The 25,126-nt window shown below is 46.7% G+C and overlaps 1 long non-coding RNA gene across 1 annotated transcript in view; it reads right to left on the bottom strand.

Annotated features, from left to right (window-relative positions):
• Window positions 1-988: 988 nt before the first annotated feature.
• Window positions 989-25,126, bottom strand: part of LOC135050968 (uncharacterized) — an 85,388-nt gene continuing 61,250 nt past the window's right edge. Inside the window, exons 3-4 of the long non-coding RNA XR_010241956.1 lie at window positions 2,626-2,762; window positions 989-1,376 (exon numbers count right to left, since the gene is read on the bottom strand). This is a non-coding gene — a long non-coding RNA (uncharacterized LOC135050968). The remainder of the gene's footprint in view (window positions 1,377-2,625; window positions 2,763-25,126) is intronic.

Below are 25,126 nucleotides of genomic sequence, written 5' to 3' on the forward strand. Positions count from 1 at the left end.
CCGAGCGGCTACTTGTTCAGGATCGAACACGTTTGCTAAGTTCTACAAGTTCGATACTTTGGCCTCTGAGGACCTTTAGTTTGGTCAATCAGATCTGCAGGAGCCTCCGCACCCTCTCTCCCGTACTGGGAGCTTTGGTACATCCCCATGGTACTAATGTGGACCCAGGCATCCTCTAGGACGTAAGAGAAAATAGGATTTTAATTACCAACTGGTAAATCCTTTTCTCGTAGTCCGTAGAGGATGCTGAGCGCTCGCCCAGCGCTTCGTTTTCCTGCATTTGTTGCTTAGTTAAGTACTGCGGTGTTACTTGGTTAAGTACTGTTGTTCAGCTGTTGCTTAATTGTTTCAAGCTGGTTAGCTTGCATTTCTGTGAGCTGGTGTGAATCTCACCACTATCTGTGTATTTCCTTCTCTCAAAGTATGACTGTCTCCTCGGGCACAGTTTCTAGACTGAGTATGGTAGGAGGGGCATAGAGGGAGGAGCCAGCCCACACTATTAAACTCTTAAAGTGCCCATAGCTCCCAAGGGACACGTTTATACCCCATGGTACTAATGTGGACCCCAGCATCCTCTACGGACTACGAGAAAAGGATTTACCGGTAGGTAATTAAAATCATATTTTCCAGTGTGTAGACACTCTGGGGGTCATTCCGAGTTGGTCGTAGCTACGATCTTCTTCCCTGACTTGCGGGGGGGGGGACCAGCACAGGGCTAGCCCGCCCCGCATTTCAGTCCGGCCCACCCTCGCAGAAGTGCAAAGGCATCGCACAGCGGCGATGCCTTTGCACTTCAAGAGTAGCTCTCAGCCAGCGCAGCTATAGCGTGCTGGGCGGGAGCTACTCATCGCTCTCCGGCCCGCGGCGGCTGCGTGTGACGTCACGCAGCCGCTTCGGCCCGCCCCCCCCATTCGGTCCGGCCACGCCTGAGTTGGCCGGACCAAACCCACGAAACGGCAGTCAAATGCCGCCGTTCCACCCCCTCCCGCCCAGCGATCACCTCTGCCTGTCAGTAAGGCAGAGGCGTTAAGACGCAGCGAGCTAACGGGTCAGAATGACCCCCTCTGTTGGAAGAAATGGTCCATTAATATCAATGGGAGAAACCCTAGTGAATACATATAAAGGTATTTTGCAAAAGAGAGTACGCACCTTCCCTACACCGCTGATGGTCTGAACTACTTATTACTTATCCCAGTTATTGCTCCTATGAGTGCTCTTGGCTCAAACAACTACAGATTGCTGCTCTTATGCTCCCCAGCCTCCCATTTCATCTTCTCTCCTGTACCAAACTGCTTCAGTCATCGTTTGGAAGGTGTCTTCACTGGTTAACACCCCGACACCTCTGCTGCTTCTTCTTCTTTTTTATAGTTCATAATCTGGAGACAGAAGAAAAAAACAAAGAGATGGGTAGGGCATGACAATGTAGTGGGATTTTGCTGAGCAGCAGGTGTTAGGGAACACAACAGGGAGCTATAGATATTCTCAATTACTACGATACCACAATTTATTAATATATACAAAAAAAATCATCATGTTAAAAAATCAGTAAACCATAAAACTACATGTATGTCATTAGATTAAAAAGTATGAATTCATACGTGTATTATTAACCCAATAGGTCAGGAACTAGGTAGGGATATTGTGTGGAGTCCGTTCAGGGACGGATCTAGACTTTTCTTTAGGGGGGGTCGGTTTACTGTTTAATCTTGACTCCTCCCTCTACAGTCCCAACTCCTCCCATCTGCAATCCTAACTCCTCCTCTCTCAATTCTGACTGAACTTTTTGAGTGAGACTGAGATAGAGCTTTGTGATTGTTCCATGTACATGTGACTGTGCTATGGGGTAATTGTATTTATTAGCCCTAGTACCCACACACCAGCAAGTGAGGGGCAAATGCTCTGTAACCCTTGCTTTCCTGGCTCCTCTGTGCTGCTGTGGTATAAGCTGCAGCACATCATTCTGCCTCAGGCTCTCCCCGGAGAGCTCTCTTCTGCTCAAAAGTGGGCGTGGCTATGACTGTTTTAGGGGGGGCGGTCGCCCCCTTCGCCCCCCCCCCCCCTAGATCCGGCCCTGAGTCCGTTCCAAAGGTATTCCCCTGTAGCAACGTGATGAGTCCAATGTGCCAAAATAACTGTAGATGTGTAATGTCCAGATGGAGGTTGTAGGTAACCGTTAGAGGATGGTATGCTCCAAATGCCTTAGTGATGGGCTCCTCATGCAACACGGTGTAAACAAATCTTGATGTAATTCTGGTTGTATAGTTCTCCAAGAAGCAATGGATGGCTAGAAATATTCAGGGGATGGTCCGGTCCTCCACTCCTGCGTTCCTGACTGTAGTCCTTAAACACTGACGCATTTCGCTGCATTCAGCTAGCAGCTTTTTCACCTTTGAAAAAGCTGCTAGCTGAATGCAGTGAAACGCGTCAGGTGACAGTAAAGTTTGTATTTAAAAATCCAGAAGTGCCATGAATATATACAGTATATATATATATATATATTTACCACCGTGCGGCACTCAGCTTGCTGAAACAAATACTCTGGAAACCAGTTGAATTTAAACAACGTTTCAGTGCTCGCAAGCACTATCGTCAGGTTTATACAGTTCAAAAAAGCAAGTTACATACCTTATATACCTGTGCACCCGTGATTTATGCCGCACCTGGAGCCAAGGTAAACCCTCCTCCTTTCCGGCGGCACTTGATGACCTCATTCTAAAGTGACACACATCACCATAGTAACAAGTAACCATATAGCAGCGGTTCTGAAAAATACAATCATGCTTATAATAATCTAGCAGGACATCCATCTAACAAGTGTAAGCTCCATATACATTTAAAGAAACTTTTAACCAAAACAGCTATAACTCAGATATTCATTTAACCCCCGAGGGGCTAACACATCTAAACAATGGATCCATTGCACCTCTCGTTGTAACAATAACCGATTCCGGTCACCACCTCTAATTGGTTTCTTAACCCAATCGATCATGCGATATCTTATGCTTGCAATAGAGTGTTTTAATTCTGCAAAATGACGGGCCACTGGCTGCTCCGATTTTTTCCACTTTAATTTTGAGTGTGACTCCAAATCCAGACCTCCATGGGTTAATAAATTTGATTTCCATTGATAATTTTTGTGTGCTTTTGTTGTCAGCACATTCAACTATGTAAAGAACAAAGGGGATCATTCCGAGTTGTTCGCTCGCCAGCTGCTTTTAGCAGCTTTGCACACGCTAAGCCGCCGCCTACTGGGAGTGAATCTTAGCATAGTAAAATTGCGAACGAAAGATTCTCAAAATTGCGATTACACACCTCTTAGCAGTTTCTGAGTAGCTTCAAACTTACTCGGCATCTGCGATCAGTTCAGTGCTTGTCGTTCCTGGTTTGACGTCACAAACACACCCAGCGTTCGCCCAGACACTCCTCCGTTTCTCCAGCCACTCCCGCGTTTTTCCCAGAAACGGTAGCGTTTTTTCGCACACACCCATAAAACGGCCAGTTTCCGCCCAGAAACACCCACTTCCTGTCAATCACATTACGATCACCAGAACGAAGAAAAAACCGTGAGTAAAATTCCTAACTGCATAGCAAATTTACTTGGCGCAGTCGCACTACGGACATTGCGCATGCGCATTCTCGACTAATCGCTCCGTTGCGAAAAAAAATAACGAGCGAACAACTCGGAATGACCCCCATAGTATTTAATAAGAATATTTCATTCATTCAGATCTAGGATGTGTTATTTAAGTGTTCCCTTTTTTTTTTTTGAGCAGTGTATATATATATATCCATACACAGTAGCGGATCTTGCCACGGGCAAGCAGTACTTTTGCCCGGGGCGCCGCCTTCCGGAGGGCGCCGCACCATGGCAAGATCCGCCACTGCTGTGCCCTCCGCTGCCCGCTGTGTCCCCCCGGCTCCTGCGGCTCTGGTCCCGTGAAGGGAACTAGACGCGTAGCGTCTAGTTTCCCTTCGCAAAGAGGACCATTACTGAGCGGTGCGCGATGACGTCATCACGCACCGCACAGCAAAGGTCCTCTCCGCGAAGGGAACTAGACACTACGCGTTTAGTTTCCCTTCGCGGAGAGGACCTTTTGCTGTGCGGTGCGCGATGACGTCATCGCGCACCGCTCAGCATTTAAGCGGCGCTTCTGCTGTACAGGGGGCGTGACTGACCACGCCCCCTGTAGTAAGCCACGCCCCCATTCCCTGCCCGGGGCGCCGAGGGCATTCGAACCGGCCCTGTCCATACATAATTTACATGTATGGAAACCCCCCCTTCCCCCCATGAAAATCCTGCTTTTGCCACTGGGTTCTCCTGGACCAAGGAGTGGCTGCTGAAAAAGGAGACTCTCTCTCAAATGTCGCTCCGGAGATTAGGGAGAACAACCCGGAGGATTATCGCAACTACCTGCAAATGGATGATGCTACCTTCCAGGAGTTGCTGGTCCTAGTGACTCCCTGCATCCAGAGGCAGGATACAAAGATGAGGTAGGCCATCCCTGCTGAAAAGAGGCTGGTGGCTACCCTGGGGTTCCTGGCTACAGGGCAGTCACTGGAAGATCTGAAGTTCAGGGCCCTCATCTCTGCTCAGGCTTTGGGGCATATCATGCCGGACACCTGTAAGGCTATTGTCAAGATGCTGCAGAACCAGTATTTCACGGTAAGAAATTGCACACCACACTAAGTAGTATAACTTTATGAAAACAGTATGTAAAAACTTTTCTCTAACGTCCTAGTGGATGCTGGGGACTCCGTAAGGACCAAGGGGATAGACGGGCTCCGCAGGAGACATGGGCACTTTAAGAAAGAATTTAGGTTCTGGTGTGCTCTGGCTCCTCCCTCTATGCCCCTCCTCCAGACCTCAGTTTGATACTGTGCCCAGACGAGCTGGGTGCTTTTCAGTGAGCTCTCCTGAGTTTGCTGAGAGAAAGTATTTTGTTAGGTTTTTTATTTTCAGGGAGCTCTGCTGGCAACAGACTCCCTGCATCGTGGGATAGAGGGGAGAGAAGCAGCCCTACTCTGTGAAGCTAGGTCCTGCTTCTTAGGCTACTGGACACCATTAGCTCCAGGGATCGTACGCAGGATCTCACCCTCGCCGTCCGATCCCAGAGCCGCGCCGCCGTCCTCCTCGCAGAGCCGGAAGACAGAAGCCGGGTGAGTATGAGAAGCGAGAAGACTTCAAATCGGCGGCAGAAGACTCCGTTCTTCACTGAGGTAACGCACAGCACTGCAGCTGTGCGCCATTGCTCCCACACACCTCACATACTCCGGTCACTGTAAGGGTGCAGGGCGCAGGGGGGGGCGCCCTGGGCAGCATTAGGACCTCTTTTTGGCAAGTAAACATATATACAGTTGGGCACTGTATATATGTATGAGCCCCCGCCAAGAAAGTGTATATTTAAGCGGGACAGAAGCCCGCCGTCGAGGGGGCGGGGCTTCTTCCTCAGCACTCACCAGTGCCATTTTTTCTCCACAGCTCCGCTGAGAGGAAGCTCCCCAGGCTCTCCCCTGCAGATACACGGTAGAAGAGGGTAAAAAGAGAGGGGGGGGGGGCACATAATTAGGCGCAAATATCAATATAAACAGCAGATACTGGGTTAACATTAAGTTACTGTGTTATTCCTGGGTTTATAGCGCTGGGGTGTGTGCTGGCATACTCTCTCTCTGTCTCTCCAAAGGGCCTTGTGGGGGAACTGTCTTCAAAAAGGGCATTCCCTGTGTGTGTGGTGTGTCGGTACGCTTGTGTCGACATGTTTGATGAGGAAGGCTATGTGGAAGTAGAGCGGGAGCAAATGAATGTGGTGTCTCCGCCGACGGCGCCGACACCTGATTGGATGGATATGTGGAAGGTTTTAAATGATAATGTTAATTCCTTGCATAAAAGGTTAGAAAAAGCTGAAGCCTCAGGACAGTCAGGGTCTCAACCCGTGCCTGATCCTATGTCGCAGAGCCCGTCAGGGTCTCAGTAGCGCCCACTATCCCAAATTGTTGACACAGATACCGACATGGATTCTGACTCCAGCGTCGATTATGATGATACAAAGTTACAGCCTAAATTGGCTAAATCCATCCGTTATATGATTATAGCAATTAAGGATGTGTTGCACATCACAGAGGAAACCCCAGTCCCTGACAAGAGGGTACATATGTATGGGGAAAAGAAGCCAGAGGTAACCTTCCCCCCTCACACGAACTAATTGAGTTATGTGAAAAGGCTTGGGAATCTCCAGATAAAAAACTGCAGATCTCCAAAAGGATTCTTATGGCGTATCCTTTCCCGCCAACGGACAGGTTACGCTGGGAATCCTCCAATAAGGTGGACAAAGCTTTAACACGCTTATCCAAGAAGGTAGCCCTGCCGTCACAGGATACGGCTGCCCTAAAAGATGCTGCGGATCGCAAACAGGAGGTTACCCTGAAGACAATTTATACACATTCGGGTACCTTGCTGAGGCCGGCGATCGCGTCGGCCTGGGTGTGTAGTGCTGTAGCAGCATGGACGGATACCTTTTCTGAGGAAATTGAGACCTTAAACAAGGATACTATATTGTTGACCTTGGGGCATATTAAAGACGCTGTCCTATATATGAGAGATGCTCAAAGAGACATTAGTCTGCTGGGTTCTAGAATAAATGCTATGTCAATTTCGGCAATGGACAGGTGATGCCGACTCAAAAAGGCATATGGAGGTTTTACCTTACAAGGGTGAGGAATTGTTTGGGGAGGGTCTCTCGGACCTGGTCTCCACAGCTACTGCTGGAAAGTCAAATTTTTTGCCATATGTTTCCTCACAGCCTATGAGAGCACCGTATTATCAAATGCAGTCCTTTCGATCACAGAAAAACAAGAAAGTCCGAGGTGCGTCCTTTCTTGCCAGAGGCAGGGGCAGAGGAAAGAAGCTGCACAACACAGCTAGTTCCCAGGAACAGAAGTCCTCCCCGGCTTCCACAAAATCCACCGCATGACGCTGGGGCTCCACAGGCGGAGCTAGGCCCGGTAGGGGCACGTCTTCGAAATTTCAGCCACAAGTGGGTTCACTCCCAGTTGGATCCCTGGGCAATAGATATTGTGTCTCAGGGATACAAGCTGGAATTCGAAGAGATGCCCCCTCACCGATACCTCAAATCGGCCCTGCCAGCTTCCCCCCACGAGAGGGAAATAGTGTTAACTGCAATTCACAAATTGTATCTTCAACAGGTGGTGGTCAAGGTTCCCCTCCTTCAACAAGGAAGGGGTTATTATTCGACCATGTTTGTAGTTCCGAAACCGGACGGTTCGGTCAGACCCATATTTAATTTAAAATCCCTGAACATGTACCTGAAAAGGTTCAAGTTCAAGATGGAATCGCTGAGAGCGGTCATCGCAAGCCTGGAAAGGGGGGATTTTATGGTGTCTCTGGACATAAAGGATGCAAACCTTCATGTCCCTATTTATCCACCTCATCAGGCGTACCTCAGATCTGTGGTACAGGATTGTCATTACCAATTTCAGACGTTGCCGTTTGGTCTCTCCACGGCTCCGAGAATATTTTCCAAGGTAATGGCGGAAATTATGGTGCTCCTGCGGAAGCAAGGGGTCACAATTATCCCATACTTGGACGATCTCCTCATAAAAGCGAGATCAAGAGATCAGTTGCTGATCAGCGTAGCACTTTCTCTGGAAGTGTTACGGCAACACGGCTGGATTCTAAATATTCCAAAGTCGCAGTTGGTTCCTACGACTCGTCTGCCTTTCCTAGGCATGATTCTAGACACAGACCAGAAAAGGGTTTATCTCCCGATAGAGAAAGCTCAGGAACTCATGACACTGGTCAGGAACCTATTAAAACCAAAACAGGTGTCAGTGCATCACTGCACTCGAGTCCTGGGAAAGATGGTGGCATCATACGAGGCCATTCCCTTCGGCAGGTTCCATGCGAGGACCTTTCAATGGGACTTACTGGACAAGTGGTCCGGATCACATCTTCAGATGCATCAGTTAATCACCCTATCCCCCAGGGCCAGGGTGTCTCTCCTGTGGTGGCTGCAGAGTGCTCACCTTCTCGAGGGCCGCAGATTCGGCATTCAGGACTGGGTCCTGGTGACCACGGATGCAAGCCTCCGAGGGTGGGGAGCAGTCACACAGGGAAAAAATTTCCAAGGTCTGTGGTCAAGTCAGGAGACTTACCTTCACATCAACATCCTGGAACTAAGGGCCATATACAACGCCCTACGTCAAGCGGAGACCCTGCTTCGCGACCAACCGGTTCTGATTTAGTCAGACAACATCACCGCAGTGGCTCATGTAAACCGACAAGGCGGCACAAGGAGCAGGGTGGCGATGGCGGAAGCCACCAGAATTCTTCGCTGGGCGGAAAATCACGTAAGCGCACTGTCAGCAGTGTTCATCCCGGGAGTGGACAACTGGGAAGCAGACTTCCTCAGCAGACACGACCTCCACCCGGGAGAGTGGGGACTTCATCGGGAAGTCTTCGCACAGATTGCAAGTCGGTGGGAACTGCCACAGGTGGACATGATGGCATCCCGCCTCAACAAAAAACTACAGAGGTATTGCGCCAGGTCAAGAGACCCTCAGGCGATAGCTGTAGACGCCCTGGTGACACCGTGGGTGTTCCAGTCGGTCTATGTATTTCCTCCTTTTCCTCTCATACCCAAGGTGCTGAGAATCATAAGAAAAAGAGGAGTGAGAACAATACTCATTGTTCCGGATTGGCCAAGAAGGACTTGGTATCCAGTTCTGCAAGAAATGCTCACAGAGGACCCGTGGCCTCTGCCTCTAAGACAGGACTTGTTGCAACAGGGGCCCTGTCTGTTCCAAGACTTACCGCGGCAGCGTTTGACGGCATGGCGGTTGAACGCCGGATCCTAGCAGAGAAAGGCATTCCGGATGAGGTCATTCCTACGCTGATAAAGGCTAGGAAGGACGTGACAGCTCAACATTATCACCGTATATGGCGAAAATATGTTGCTTGGTGTGAGGCCAGGAATGCCCCTACGGAGGAATTCCAGCTGGGCCGTTTCCTTCACTTCCTACAGTCAGGAGTGAATTTGGGCCTAAAATTGGGTTCCATTAAGGTCCAGATTTCGTCCCTATCCATTTTCTTTCAAAAGGAGTTGACTTCTCTACCTGAAGTTCAGACTTTTGTAAAGGGAGTGCTGCATATTCAGCCCCCTTTTGTGCCTCCAGTGGCACCTTGGGATCTTAACGTGGTGTTGAGTTTCCTGAAATCCCACTGGTTTGAACCACTCAAAACGGTGGAGTTGAAATATCTCACGTGGAAGGTGGTCATGCTATTAGCCTTGGCTTCGGCTAGACGTGTGTCAGAGTTGGCGGCTTCGTCACATAAAAGCCCCTATCTGGTTTTCCATGCGGATAGAGCAGAATTGCGGACCCGTCCACAATTTCTGCCGAAAGTGGTTTCATCCTTTCAAATAAACCAACCTATTGTGGTGCCTGTGGCTACTACTGACTTGGAGGATTCCGAATTACTTGATGTGGTCAGGGCTTTGAAGGTTTATGTAGCCAGAACGGCTAGGGTCAGGAGAACAGAATCTTTGTTTATCCTGTATGCCTCCAACAAGCTTGGTGCTCCTGCTTCAAAGCAAACTATTGCTCGCTGGATCTGTAACACGATTCAGCAGGCTCATTCTGCGGCTGGATTGCCGCTGCCTAAATCAGTTAAGGCTCATTCCACGAGGAAGGTGGGCTCTTCTTGGGCGGCTGCCCGAGGGGTCTCGGCATTACAGCTTTGCCGAGCGGCTACTTGGTCGGGTTCAAACACTTTTGCAAAGTTCTACAAGTTTGATACCCTGGCTGAGGAGGACCTTGTGTTTGCTCAATCGGTGCTGCAGAGTCATCCGCACTCTCCCGCCCGTTTGGGAGCTTTGGTATAATCCCCATGGTCTTTACGGAGTCCCCAGCATCCACTAGGACGTTAGAGAAAATAAGATTTTACTTACCGGTAAATCTATTTCTCGTAGTCCGTAGTGGATGCTGGGCGCCCGTCCCAAGTGCGGAATTCTGCTGCAATACTTGTATATAGTTATTGCTTCAATAAGGGTTATGTTATGGTTGCATCAGGGTTGACCTGATGTTCTGTTGTTGTTCATACTGTTAACTGGGTAAGTTTATCACAAGTTGGGGGTCATTCCGAGTTGTTCGCTCTGTAAAAATCTTCGCATCGCAGCGATTTTCCGCTTAATGCGCATGCGCAATGTCCGCACTGCGACTGCGCCAAGTAAATTTGCTATGTAGTTAGGATTTTTACTCACGGCTTTTTCATCGTTCTGGCGATCGTAATGTGATTGACAGGAAATGGGTGTTACTGGGCGGAAACAGGCCGTTTTATGGGCGTGTGGGAAAAAACGCTACCGTTTCCGGAAAAAATGCAGGAGTGGCCGGAGAAACGGAGGAGTGTCTGGGCGAACGCTGGGTGTGTTTGTGACGTCAAACCAGGAACGACAAGCTGTGAAATGATCGCAGATGGCGAGTAAGTCTGGAGCTACTCAGAAACTGCTACGAGGTGTGTAATCGCAATATTGCGAATACTTCGTTCGCAATTTTAAGATGCTAAGATTCACTCCCAGTAGGCGGCAGCTTAGCATGAGCAAATCTGCTAAAATCTGCTTGCGAGCGAACAACTCGGAATGACCCCCGTTATACGGTGTGATTGGTGTGGCTGGTATGAATCTTGCCCTGGATTACCAAAAAACAAAATCCTTTCCTTGTACTGTCAGCTCTTCTGGGCACAGTTTCTCTAACTGTGGTCTGGAGGAGGGGCATAGAGGAAGGAGCCAGTGCACACCAGAACCTAAATTCTTTCTTAAAGTGCCCATGTCTCCTGCGGAGCCCGTCTATCCCCATGGTCCTTACGGAGTCCCCAGCATCCACTACGGACTACGAGAAATAGATTTACCGGTAAGTAAAATCTTATTTTTTTTTCTAAGAACTGTGCAGTTTTTGACAACATTGGATTCATTTTCAGTGTAGCCAACATGACTTAAAATACAGTAAATCATACTATAAAACACGCTATAAAATGTATTTAAAGTTTTAGAATTCCCAATAAATATGGGAGGGTCATTCCGACCCGTTCGCACACAGTGGTTCTTCGCTGCGGTATGAACGGCTCGGAAATGTGCATGCACGGCGGACGCATTGTACACGCGTGTCGTTGCCTGGCGACAATCGTCGTCGGGCAACGACACCGCCAGCGAGAAATGTGATCACAGCGGCGATCGCAAGAAGACGGACAGACGGGAGGCGTTCCGGGGCGGATACTCACCGTTTTCCAGGCGTGGTGAGTCCAACGCAGGCGGATCCAGGCGTTTGTAAGGGCGGATGTCTGACGTCAAGACCGGCACCTTCATTGCTGGATCCGCCGCACTGGATGAGTAACTGCAGCCCTGGTCTTGTTTTACTTGAAACTTTTTTAGCCTAGCAGGGCTGCACAAGCGTTCGCAGCCCTGCTATGCTAAAATACACTCTCCCATAGGCGGTGTCAGGTTGATCGCACGAGCAGCAAAAAGTTGCTACGTGCGATTAAATCGGAATCACCCCCAAGGTGCGGTATATATATTCCTAACATGGGAGGGGTACATGGTATTTTGGTCACATACTTGAAAAAGGAGAGTTATGGTAGAGTTACCATTCTTAACACTCTTTCTGCGAGGTACATTGGGTTCCACAGGGAAACATCGGGGTGTAGATTGGATCTTGATCCAGAGGAACCAACAGGCTAAAGCTTTAGGCTGTCCCAGGATGCATTGGGGCCTCCTCTATAACCCCGCCTCCAGGCACTGTGAGATTAGTTTCGTTAACCAGTCCAATGCAGGAGCGGGTAAGAGAGAAGGTAGATGTTGGTCACAGAGAACCACATTCTCACGACAGGATAAGGGACCAGTTGCTAATGCCCTACAAACCCATAGAAGCTAAGTGCGTCAGGGTGGGTGCCCTGTGGAACCCACTGTACCTCGCAAAATAAAAGTTAACAATGGTAAGTCTCCCATAACTCTCCTTTTCTGCAGCAAGTTACATTGGTTTCCACAGGGAAACATCGGGTATTTCCTAAAGCAGTTCCTCAAGGGAGGGGACGTGCCTTAGTGGTTATGAGAACCTGGCATCCAAAGGAAGCATCCTGAAAGGCGGAAGTATCAAAGGCATAGAACCTAATAAATGTATTCACAGAGGACCACGTAGCCACCAAAGAAGGTCCAACAGACCAAGTAGAATGGGCATTAATAGCAGCAGAAGATTGGAGACCAGCCTGCACATAAGCTTGTGCAATCACCATTCTAATCCATCTGGCCAAGGTTTGCTTATTCGCAGGCCAGCCACGTTTGTGAAAACTAAACAAAACAAAAAGGGAGTCTGACCTCCTGATAGAGGCAGTCCTCTCCACATATATATGGAGAGCCCGTACCACATCCAAAGACCGCTCTTTGGAGGACAAATTGAAGAGATAAAGGCTGAAACCACAATCTCTTGGTTAAGGTTAAAAGATAACACCACCTTAAGTAAATAACATGGGCGAGTTCTAAGACCTGCCCGGTCACGATGAAACAGAAAGGGTGGACGACAGGACAATGCGCCTAAGTCCAACACCCTTCTAGCAGAGGCAATAGCCAGTAAAAAAAGACCTTGGCTGTGAGCCAGTTAAGATCCACCGTCTCAAGAGGTTCAAATGGAGACACTTGCAGGGCATTCAGGACAACAGCCAGATCCCATGGAGCCACAGGAGGGACATAGGGATGCTGAATCCTTAAGACACCCTGAATGAATGTACAAACATCAGGTATAGACGCAATTTTTCTCTGAAACCATACCGACAAGGCAGATATGTAAACCTTGAGGGAGGCCAGACGAAGGCCTAAGTCCAGTTCTCTTTGCAGAAAAGCCAGAATTCTGGAAGTTCTGGAGCTGTATGCATCATAATTCTTAGCAGCACACCAGGTGAAGTAAGAATTACAGACCCTGTAATTAATCCGAACTGAAGCCATTTTACGGGCTTTTAACATAGTTTGGATGACCGCCTCAGAGAATCCTTTGGCTCTCAGGAGTGATGCTTCAAGAGCCACACCGTCAAAGCCATCCTGGCCAGGTCTGTATAAAGACAAGGGCCCTGTAGGAGGTCTGGGTGCTGAGGAAGTAGAAGAGGACGCTCTGTCGATAGATACTGCAGGTCTGAGAACCAATGCCGTCTAGGCCATGCTGGAGCGACTAGAAGTAGAAATCCTCCTTCTTGTTTGAAATTCCGCAGAGCCCTGGGCAGGAGTGACAATGGAGGGAACACGTAGGGCAGCCAAAAGTTCCATGGAATTGCCAGTGCATCCACAAACGCTGCTTGAGGATCCCTTGTACTTGTTCCGAAGACTGGAACCTTGTGATTGTGTCAAGACGCCATCAGGTCTACGTCTGGTAGGCCCCACTTGTCTACTAGAAGTTGAAAGACTTCTGGATGAAGACTCCTCTATCCGGCGTGCACGTCCTGGCGACTGAGGAAGTCCGCTTCCCAGTTTAGGGTGCCTGGACTGAACACTGCCGATATTGCTGGCAGAAGGTGCTCCGCCCAACGAAAGATTATTGACACTTCCATGCGGCCTCGAGTGCCTCCTTGATTGTTTATGTATGCCACTGTAGTGGCATTGTCTGACCGTACTTGAACCGGCCTGTTCTGTAACAGAGGCAGGGCGAGAGTCAATGCATTGAACACCGCCCGCAACTCCAGAATGTTTATTGGGAGGAGTGACTCCTCGTTGGTCCAGTGACCCTGAAAAGAGTGTTGATCCAACACCACACCCCATCCCCTAAGACTGGCGTCCGTTGTCCATCTATTGGTTTCTTATATATATACTTTTTTATACACTTTTTTTTTACAACTGATGTTCTTATACTTATATATTTATTTATAACTGGTAATGGTACTAAAATTTACGTTTTTTAAGATCCCTATAATAAGGGTGCGATAAAGGGTACATATTTCCCCTCTCTATTGAACTCCTTTCACATTTCCCTATTGTGCGCTCCACCAGCTGTTTTTACATGTGCATCGTCAATCAAGATGACGATGCGGTCCAGAATGCGCTCCACGAGCCGGCGGAAGTGATGTCCGGGAAACCGGATGTCGCGTAACGGAGCACACCAGGAAGTAGTGTGCGTTCCAGCATGCGGTCCACGAGCAGGCATAAGCGCGGCTCATAATACCGGAAGTGACGTCGCGCGACGGAGCACACCAGGAAATAGTGTGCGTTCCAGCGTGCGTTCCAGCACGCATTACGGCGCTTCCTGGACAAATAATCTGTTTTTTAATCAAACCAAGCACATAAGCACTTTTTAGTTTTAAATAAGACAGCAATTTTAAGCACATGCTATCGATTAAAGCCCCATACATTAGCCAAAACAGCTTATATTGAAATTTTCCTAACAGGAAGTGATGTCATCAATCACTTGGCCATGTGCTAGGTTCCCATTCTCTGTAGGTATAAATTGAGCTCCCTAGCTCACTGACCTTATCCCCATGATGAAGTCTGAATATTGACGAAACGCGTTGGAACTGCTGTACCTGAACCTCCTATAAGGACAGATAAACCTAATATATATTTATTTCTTGTACGTTTGCATTGTTACTATTTGTATGGTCTATATGAAAAATATTTGACGTACCAGTTTTCCATGTGGACAGATAAGCCTGATTGAATTTTATATATTGTACGCTCACACTTCTACCATTTGTTTTTATGTGTTGTATTAAAATTTGTAAAAACCTTTTATCCCTGGCTGTGGATTTTAAATTATGGGATTTGTTCATCCCTGTAAGGTTTTTTATATACAACCATATTTTTGCTGATTAATGGTATAAAAACGGTGCGCGCTATGTTATATTTCCTTTATCTCTTTTATGTACCAATATTGGTCTCGTGACCGAAGAGAAATACATGCCCCAGATAAGTAGTGTCCACTTTTCCTTTCACATTGGGTATACACTATATTTATTTATCTAGACACTAGAAGGCGCCCTTATCTCTATTTTTTAAATCTCACTATATGTGTGTGTTCCAAGCACATGTTCTTCTGTTTAAGGTTGCTGCCACTCGTTTTTAAGAGGAGTGTCAATCCATTGAATTAACTTTATATTAATTATAAATTCTCTACCACGTGCTTTGGTAGTGCAATTCCGAGTGTCACCTGGGCGCCTCCGCATCTATTTTGGTTTTACTCTAAAATTTAGTTTAAAAACTGTGAGCACCTCTGGAAAAAAGCTACTGACCTAAAGGGAGTAAAAGATTTTCTGTACAGAAAAGAAAAACAAGGCGTATATGGGTACACCAAGTGAGTGGAGACTTGGTGGCGTGAGGCGGCTGACTCACGTTAATAAAGGTAAAGGTAATACGCAAATCGTGAGGAGATTTGTAGAGGAGCGTAATATAGGATTGTGCATTGTGCAGAAGTATAGAAATTGTGAATTGAAGTTTAAAGGTTTTGTATTACGCTCCGGCTGAGGTTTCGTAGCTTGTGATTCGATTCCAGTGGTCGTAGGCGGATAGGTAACAAGTACCTATACGCTGTGCGATTGGACCGCATGTTTGTGGGTGCGATACATAGCGCAACTTGATACCCCTTTTACGAGCTTTTGCATAAAATCGCGGTATCATTATCGCTTTGTAGAGCATACGCAAGCGTGATTTGTGTAAGTCAAAAAGGGAAGTTTTCGCTGGTCTCTCTCAGGAAAATCTTCAACGGCGGATATTCGCTGGAAAAGGTAAGTTACTCCTAAAACTTCCAGTGAATAGAAGCTAGTTAGGGCCTCACTGGGTACTATTGGAGTGAGTCGTGGTACGTCAGTGGAGAAGGAGCGAGTGAAAGCGATAGGTGTCTTTTACCATCTATTTGCGGTGTGCATTGGGGATTGCGTTTATTGGCAAAAAGTCCACGATGGGATCCAATTGCACAAGCAGTGGGCGTTTGGTAGCTAGGGTTCAGGCAGAAGAGTTGGGACCAAGAAGGTCAGAATTGCGGCCGAGAGGGTCAGCAAGGTTTATTATGTCTGAAAAATATGGTTCACACACGGAGGCTTTTTGCAATGAGTGGGTACATATGACTGCGGAAGATAGGGCCCCATTCCCAAAGATGGGTAGCTTTGAATCAGAGGTGTCACAGAACGTAAAGATTAAAATATGTCTGATTAAATCCAGAAAACAAAGGGTCAAACATACAAATTGTTTAAACCTGTGGCAACAAGAGGGGTTGGTGAGTTTGATCCTAAGGTATTGCAGGTGGTATGTCTAACCAAAGTCATATAAGACAAGAATGGAAATATAAGAACTGTTTGAACTTGTAGCAACAATAAACAAGTAGGAAGAAAAAGAGAAAGCAAGTACACCGCCATATGTAGATGTGGAAGCAGTTACGGCCAGCATACAAACTATAGAAAATAATAAAAATAATAAAAATATGAAAAATATGACTATAACCTATATATGTACTAATGAATGTTGAAGTTTTATTTAGGAGGAGAAGGCGAACTGATTGGTTTCAGCAGTAGCCTGCGGGGGAAGTGGCTGAGACCAGTGGAACTGGTAAGTATGGTATCATTCGTATACATATATAGTATATAGCAAAACCCAAAAATAAAATAAAAATCAAGAAAGTAACGTCAGAAATGGAGAAAAACCTGTCCGCACATTAGTATTTGCCAGTAGGAAAGCGGACAGAGACAGGGTAACCCCCGGGTATTTCTTTTAGTTACCATATAAGAAGTATTCATTCCTAGTAATGCCCCTAGTCAAGATGAGCTCGGAAATGTTTGTTGGACCATGTACAGACCCTTAATACGGGATGAGAAGGATTGAATGAATACTTCGCATGACCTAGAAGTTTGTTACATTTTTTCTTTTTTTTCTTTTGCAGTAATAGAAAACTCTCCATCTGGATAAGATCACTGGTAAACACTAATTCGGCAAATGGGAGGTGGCTGTCTCTGTGTTAATGGACAGGCTCAATAAGGCATTGAGGGTCAGGGTGCAGACTTCTTTGCCAAATTGGAAAGGGGTCACAGTAGCTAATCTTAGAGAGTGTGCTGTTGAACATCCCAAGAATATTGCTAGGTGCAGAGAACAACAGGAGGAGAGGTTGAGGACGGTAAGTATACAGGCACATACAGGAAAGACCCATCAGTCCAAACCCCAGATCCCTAATGGTCAGTGCCAGATTAATGTGCACATGGGCCTGGAGCTGAAATATAGGAAAGGCCTATTGTGTACCGCTGCAGCAGATTGGATTAAGGAGAAGGGAGCAGGGGATATGCCTCAGCGCCCGTTAGTTACATTACACCGCACAGTAGTGTCCGAGACACGTTACATCGCACAGCAGTGTCCGATAGTTAGATTACACCGCACAGTAGTGTCCGAGTCACATGACACCGCACGGCAGCATCTGATAGTGACATTACACCGCACGGTAGCGTCTGCTAGTTACATTACACCGCACGGTAGTGTCCGAGACACATTACACCGTATAGCAACGTCCGATAGTTACATTACACCGCACAGTAGTGTCCGAGTCACATTACACCGCACAGTAGTGTCCGAATCACATTTTACGGCATAGTAGTGTCCGAGTTACAATACACCGCACAGCACCGTCCGATAGTTACATTACACCGCACAGCACCATCCGATAGTTACAATACACCGCACGGCAGCGTCCGATAGTTACAATACACTACACAGTAGTGTCCGAGTCACATTACACCGCACGGCAGCGTCCGATAATTACATTACACAGAACTGCAGCGTCCGACAGTTACTGTACATTACACTGCTCAGTAGTGACTTAGTCACATTACACCACATGGCAGCGTCCGATATTTACATTACACCGTACACTAGTGTCCGAGTCACATTACACTGCACGGCAGCGTCCGATAGTCACATTACACTGCACAGTAGTGTCCAAGTCACATTACACCGCAAGGTAGCGCTGATAGTTACATTACACTGCACAGCAGCGTCTGATAGTTACATTACACCGCACAGCAGCATCCGATAGTTACAATACACTGCACAGTAGTGTCCGAGTCACATTACACCGCAAGTCAGCGTCCAATAGTTACATTACACCGCACAGCAGCGTCCGATAGTTACAATACACCCCACGGCAGCGTCCGATAGTCACATTACACCACACGGCAGCGTCCGATAGTCACATTACACCACACGGCAGCGTCCGATAGTCACATTACACTGCACGGCAGCGTCCGATAGTTAAATTACACCGCATGGCAGCGTCCGATAGTTACATTACACCACACGGCAGCGTTCGATAGCTACATTACACCGCACGGCAGCGTCCGATAGTTACATTACACCGCACGGCAGCGTCCGATAGTCACATTACACCGCATGGCAGCGTCCGATAGTCACATTACACCGCACGGCAGCGTCCGATAGTTACATTACACCGCGCGGCAGCATCCGATAGTTACATTACACCGCATGGCAGCGTACGATAGTTGCATTACACCGCACGGCAGCGTTCGATAGTCACATTACACCATACATCAGCGTCCGACAGTTACATTACACCGCTCAGTAGTGTCCTAGTCACATTACACTACACGGCAGCGTCCAATAGTTACATTACACCGCACGGCAGTGTCCGATAGTTACATTACAGCACGGCAGCGTCCGATAGTTACATTACACCGAACGGCAGCGTCCGATAGTCACATTACACCACAAGGTAGTGTCCGAGTCACATTACACTACAAGGCAGTGTCCGATAGTTATATTACACCGCACGGCAGCGTCCGATAGTTATATTACACCGCATGGCACCGTCTGATAGTCACATTACACCGCAAGGTAGTGTCCGTATACACACTGGCCGGAATTCAATTGATTATCATGCATGATAAATTAAAACAGTATGCCATTAAGGTCACAGAACATGCACACATAACTTTGAGTGTGAGAAAGTCCTGGGCATAGGGCTACACAGCATATACTCCTTTGTACCTCAAACCGCAGCTGCAGAACACCTCACAGATCACACAGGCGGGGAGCACTGCAGTGTACTGTCCAGTGGGCGGGGCTTAGAATGGCCCAGGGGTGTGGCTTCAGGCAACAGGAGCCTGGGCTCAGCAGTAGAAGAACCAGGGGGCTGAGTAAGTTTATAAAGGTCCCACAGAGACACAGCTAGGGATGGCAAGTGAGAAGAACTTTGAGCAATCGTGGGCACAGCTGTAGATGCACCAGGAGGCGGAGCTTATCACGATCTGGGGGAGGAGCTTATTTCGATCCTGGGTATGTGCTTCATTGGTCAGTGACAGCTGCTGGCAGCTTCAGAGGGGATAGGCAGAGTTCTGTCTCTCCGTGACAGGAGTCGAGTGAGGGAATGCTATTGGTGATGACAGGAGAAAAGTTTTTTTTTCCTGTCAACACTATCTGAACTGCAGGGGATCTGTGGGCCTATTTCCAGTGGGGGGGCCTGGAGCTGCAGCTCCATCCGCCCCATTGTTATTCCGGCCCTGCTAATGGTAAGTCAAGGTCAATAATATGTTACACTTGTAGGAAGGAAGGGCATTTTGCCAGAGATTGTAGGAGTAGTAGCACACATAGTCAATATAGACCCCCTAGACAGAAAACACAAGCCACATTATTAAACACATAGACGGGACCAAGGGACATATAGTAAGGAATCATAAGCCATATAGAAAACACAGATTCGGCTAATGGGAAGAACAAAATAAATGCAACATTACCCTTTGAAAAAACTTGCTGGGGTTAAGATGGGGCCTCTAAAGTTTTGCTTCTTTTTCCAAGCAGAAATGGCCCCTGATTAACTTAACAGGAGCTTTGTTAGATATGATATACATATAGGGGGTAATTCCAAGTTGATCGCAGCAGGATTTTTGATAGCAATTGGGCAAAACCATGTGCACTGCAGGGGAGGCAGATATAACATGTGCAAAAAGAGTTAGATTTGGGTGGGTTATTTTATTTCTGTGCAGGGTAAATACTGGCTGCTTTATTTTTACACTACAAATTAGATTGCAGACTGAACACACCCAAATCTAACTCTCTCTGCACATGTTATATCTGCCTTCCCTGCTGTGCACATGGGGGGTCATTCCGAGTTGTTCGCTCGCAAGCTGCTTTTAGCAGCTTTGCACACGCTAAGCCGCCGCCTACTGGGAGTGAATCTTAGCATAGTAAAATTGCGAACGAAAGATTCTCAAAATTGCGATTACACACCTCTTAGCAGTTTCAGAGTAGCTTCAAACTTACTCGGCATCTGCGATCAGTTCAGTGCTTGTCGTTCCTGGTTTGACGTCACAAACACACCCAGCGTTCGCCCAGACACTCCTCCGTTTCTTCAGCCACTCCCGCGTTTTTCCCAGAAACGGTAGCGTTTTTTCGCACACACCCATAAAACGGCCTGTTTCCGCCCAGAAACACCCACTTCCTGTCAATCACATTACGATCACCAGAACGAAGAAAAAACCGTGAGTAAAATTCCTAACTGCATAGCAAATTTACTTGGCGCAGTCGCACTGCGGACATTGCGCATGCGCATTCGCGACTAATCGCTCCGTTGCGAAAAAAAAATAACGAGCGAACAACTCGGAATGACCCCCATGGTTTTGCCCAATTGTTACAAAAATCCTGCTGCGATCAACTTGGAATTACCCCCATAATGTGCTCCCGCTCAGGAAGTACAAAGTATGTTAGACACCCACGAAGACTAATGTTACATTTCACTGTTCTAGATGCATGTCCATCACAGGTAGAGGAAATTATCTCACAGATACCGGGTTCCCTATGAACTTAGGATGGACAGGACACTGGATTGATGGCTGGGATAGTCCCAATAGCGATACAACAAACGCAGAATTTTTTTTAAGGGGAGTAGACCAAGTAGAGAATCACTTCCCCGTAGTGCCCAATCCAGTTGTCATTTTAGTAAAATCTTCTCCACCTCTACAAACTCATCTGTCACCAACCACTATTCTGTTTCTCCACAGTTTCCTCTTCATCTTTTGCGTTCACACAGGGTGGTACAATACATGGACCCGATTACAGTTCAAACACTACATGCCTAATTGGTCCTTCAGAGTTCTGCCCGAACACAGTATATCTCACCAGCACGATAACACCAGTATTACTGCAGTGTGCCTTGTCATGCACAAAGGGTGGAGGAAGGATGAGAATACTGGTGAAGGGAAATTTTGTATAGACACTGATATGCCTGTTGGTGAATGGCAAACCTGACATTTCCTTTTTCATTTTCTTCTTCTTTCTCTCCTCTAGAGATGTTTTTTTTTTTTTGAGTTATGCTCATGGTACTCTACATTGCAAACACACAACGACTTCGTACAGTTAACACCCTTGAGGAATTATTGTTTTGTATTGGTGTGCACTGATGTTTTCTCAAACTGGGTAGAGGCATTTCCTGCCGCCACGGATGCTGCTGTGTTTACCAAAAGAAAAAATTGCGCAGAAATTTGTGTGTAGATAATGGTACCCCTAGAAGTAGGAGCAAAGCTTGAAATTGTACTATTGTGATCATAGATACTGCCACTAGTATTATGTAGCATCGGAACCACTCCCAGATCTTAACTTAACGAATCACCCTCTTCGAAATTTGTTTTTGTTTTGGTATGTGTGTCTTTTTGTTTTTTTGGAAGACAACCTCATGTCATGATTGATCCGCACAATGATCAGAAATACACCAATGAGGTGACAGTACAGTACTTTATCGAGATGAGCCAGTATTTGAGAACTTGACAAAAGAACTTGAAACTGTTGATTCCTGGTATGCCAAATACTAACTGTTTTGATTGTGAACCAAGAAACTGTGTGATTGTTCTTATGCTCAGGTTGCCTAATAGACAGGTGGGAAGGACCATACCAAGTTTTGTTGACAGCACTTTCCCAGTGAAAGTAGCCGAGAGAGAAACTTGGGTCCACGATTCCCATTTCAGGAAAGTCGGTAGTCCGGAAGGAACTCATAAATGGAGTGAGATCGCAAAAGTATCACCAGAGAGTCTGTTCCGTGACGACTGAGAGGCGGCACTGTTGAACACTACCTGAGCGTGCTAAAGGATCACAGAAAGACCAGTCGTTGTAATTGATTTGCTATGGACAAGAGTTGTTTTGTTCTATTTCTCTTTTCTCTCTTTCCCGCTGACATACATTTTTTTTCAGGACATTCTATTTTTGCGAGGTTTTTTATAAGGAGTCGAGTGTGGGACTGGAACTGGTTCTGGAGGAAGGAGTGATTTCCTTATAGGATCCCAGGATTAGCCAATCAGTTTGTTAAAGCCAGAGAAAAATCAAAGGTCTAGTAGTTACGGAGTTCGGAGGTAACGTGATAGGCTATTGTCTGAGGAATACTGTATTTTGTAGTTATTGTGACACCATATTTGAAGATAAGAGCATCCAGAGATGTCAGTCTAGCAATAAGGTGACAGACATCCCTTGAGTGATTACCACTCACTAGTGGGTAAAGGTCTTAAACCAAACGGAATGTTGGATGTGCTCACAGGTACCTCTAAGACGAAAAGATGCGGGATTAGTGCCATATTTTTTTTAGAGTTAGCTGAGGTACTTGAATTACACGGAAGGGGGAGGGGACTGGTGGAAAAAGAGTATAATATAACTAGACCCCCTAGCCTTAAGATCCACCAGTATCATAGATAAATCCTTGGTATGTTTAAATCTCACCAATTTCAGGAAATTGGAAGGTAATCAGGAACAATCAGACAATGGCTATTCACACATTGCAGATAAAGAGCTCATTAATATATGTGGAAGAAAGGTTTATGAGTGGCTCTCCCCGAACTCCGAAGGTTTATGTTATTTAGGAAGGACACTACTTATAACCCTTGTTCAATGATTAAACAGACCTAGAATACGTTCCAGAAATGGAAACAATGTTCAGAAAATGATAGGAATAAGTAGATCATGAAAATTTTATATATCACTTTCACGATTTGTTTGTGTCTTCTTCTTCTACCCAGCAGCACCTCAATCGAATCCGAACATCAGTGTACAAAGACATAGGTACATGTATGGGGTGGTCTTCTGTTTGCCGGCGGTCGGGCTCCCGGCGCTCAGTATACCGGCGCCGGGAGCCCGACCGCCGGCTTACCGACACTTATTTTCCCTCGTGGGGGTCCACGACCCCCATAGAGGGAGAATAAAATAGTGTGGCGCGCGTAGCGCGCCACCGTGCCCGTAGCGTGGCGAGCGCAGCGAGCCCGCAAGGGGCTCATTTGCGCTCGCCAAGCTGTCGGTAAGCCGGCGGTCGGGCTCCCGGCGCCGGGATGCTGGTCGCCGGGAGCCCGACCGCCGGCCACCCGTAGTGAACCCCATGTATGTGTGAAATGTTCGTCCAAATCAGACATTATAGGCCAAAGCACTGTTCCAGCATTCTCTATAGGTTGAATGTTGTCCCACACCCAACCAGTGGTCCCGTGACCGCCAAGTGCATATAGAGGATGTCTCGTCCTCCTCCCTGTCTTCCCCAAATATGGTCAAACATCTGATTTGCGAAATGAATACATACTTGTGTCTAGGTCACCGATTACTGTCTGAAATATTTTTTTTTCTTATGTTAATAATTGATGGCAGTTATTGTTTACTGCCAAAGGGTGGACTGTCAGAAGTCAAAAATATTACATAGTGAGAACATACAGACTCCACACATTATAAGTCGCTATGCTTGCAAATACGCGCAGTGAGCACAGCAATATATGGTAACATACGCATTTACACAGACATGCCACAGAAATAGATTCAACACATATTTCATACAGCACATAATTATAACATATCAAGCACCAGACATCATAATGACTTAAAATTATATAATGGAGTAACGTCATGTATGTGTATTATTGGAGCAGAGCAAGATAGACATGTCGTGCTTGGTATTACAGTAACCAGATTAATGTGTAGATTCATTTGATACTTGTTATTAAGTTGTAGGACATTGCAACAAGTAGTTATGATTAAATGTATGAAAGCTGAAGTCACTCTTATTAGAACAATGGACATTCCAAGCAGTTGGTGGACAGGAAACTCAGGCCAGCCCTTTTGATGTCTTCAAGGCTGAACTTTGTTAGCATATGAACAGACCAGTGACTCATCATGAATGAGAAAGTTCCCTCCCTTAGACTAGATGTGTGCACTCCCCCAAACCAGATAGCACATTGCTGATCAGACACACAGGAGTTGCTGTTTTTTCCCAGACAATGGTGGAGATGGTGCCAGATATTTATTTGCTGAGAGAGAGAGATATATGGAGCGGAGGATGCATTGAGGGAATGGTATTGTATGCTGGCCTGTAACTGTATGTATTTGATTTAGTTTGTATTAACTGCTTACTGTATAACTTGTAACCATGTAACTATATGTATACTGTACATTGTGATATATTGACTACATATCCTTTTAATAACAAATATATACATCAATGAGCTTTGGAACTCAGACAATGTGTGGGTGTATTCTTTTCTCCTAAGGGATGTAGTGTTTTGAGACGTACAGCGCACTTTTATCATATATGGTAATAAGATGCGCCTGGGGTCTGCAGTATATATTAGAGCAGGCATTTTAAATATTTGTTAGAAAGCAATTTGGTATTTACAACACCATCTTCCCTAACCACACACCACAATACACTGCACTGGACTCTCTGCACTGCAATCAGTGACATGGAATATGCAGGCAGTGTGGTGGCCACCCCTTCCCTCTCTTCCAGTCTCCTCCTGCCCCAAGTCCCGGCACCCAGCTCTGTTACAGGGAGCTGGCGCCTTCTGTCCCCAGCGGTGTTTGGAGCTCAAGCTCCACTTGTTCCACCCTCGCTATGCCCCTGAAGATCACATAAAGAAAGAGGAATACAAACATAGTATGCACACTGAGTCGTAGGTTTTGGGTGTTCCTGGGCAGTAACAGGTAGATGGCTATGCATGAAGATAATATGTGTGTGTAGCAGGTGTGGTTTCAGACAAAGACGCTTAATCACGTACATCTACTGCCATACTCTGACAGAGATTCTGCACCTAGCATTGTGCTGGTGTAAGTCCTGATGGTATTTCTGATGGTTGTAACTGCAGCTA

The sequence above is a fragment of the Pseudophryne corroboree genome, chromosome 2 (assembly GCF_028390025.1).
Source record: "Pseudophryne corroboree isolate aPseCor3 chromosome 2, aPseCor3.hap2, whole genome shotgun sequence".
Taxonomy (NCBI): domain Eukaryota; kingdom Metazoa; phylum Chordata; class Amphibia; order Anura; family Myobatrachidae; genus Pseudophryne; species Pseudophryne corroboree.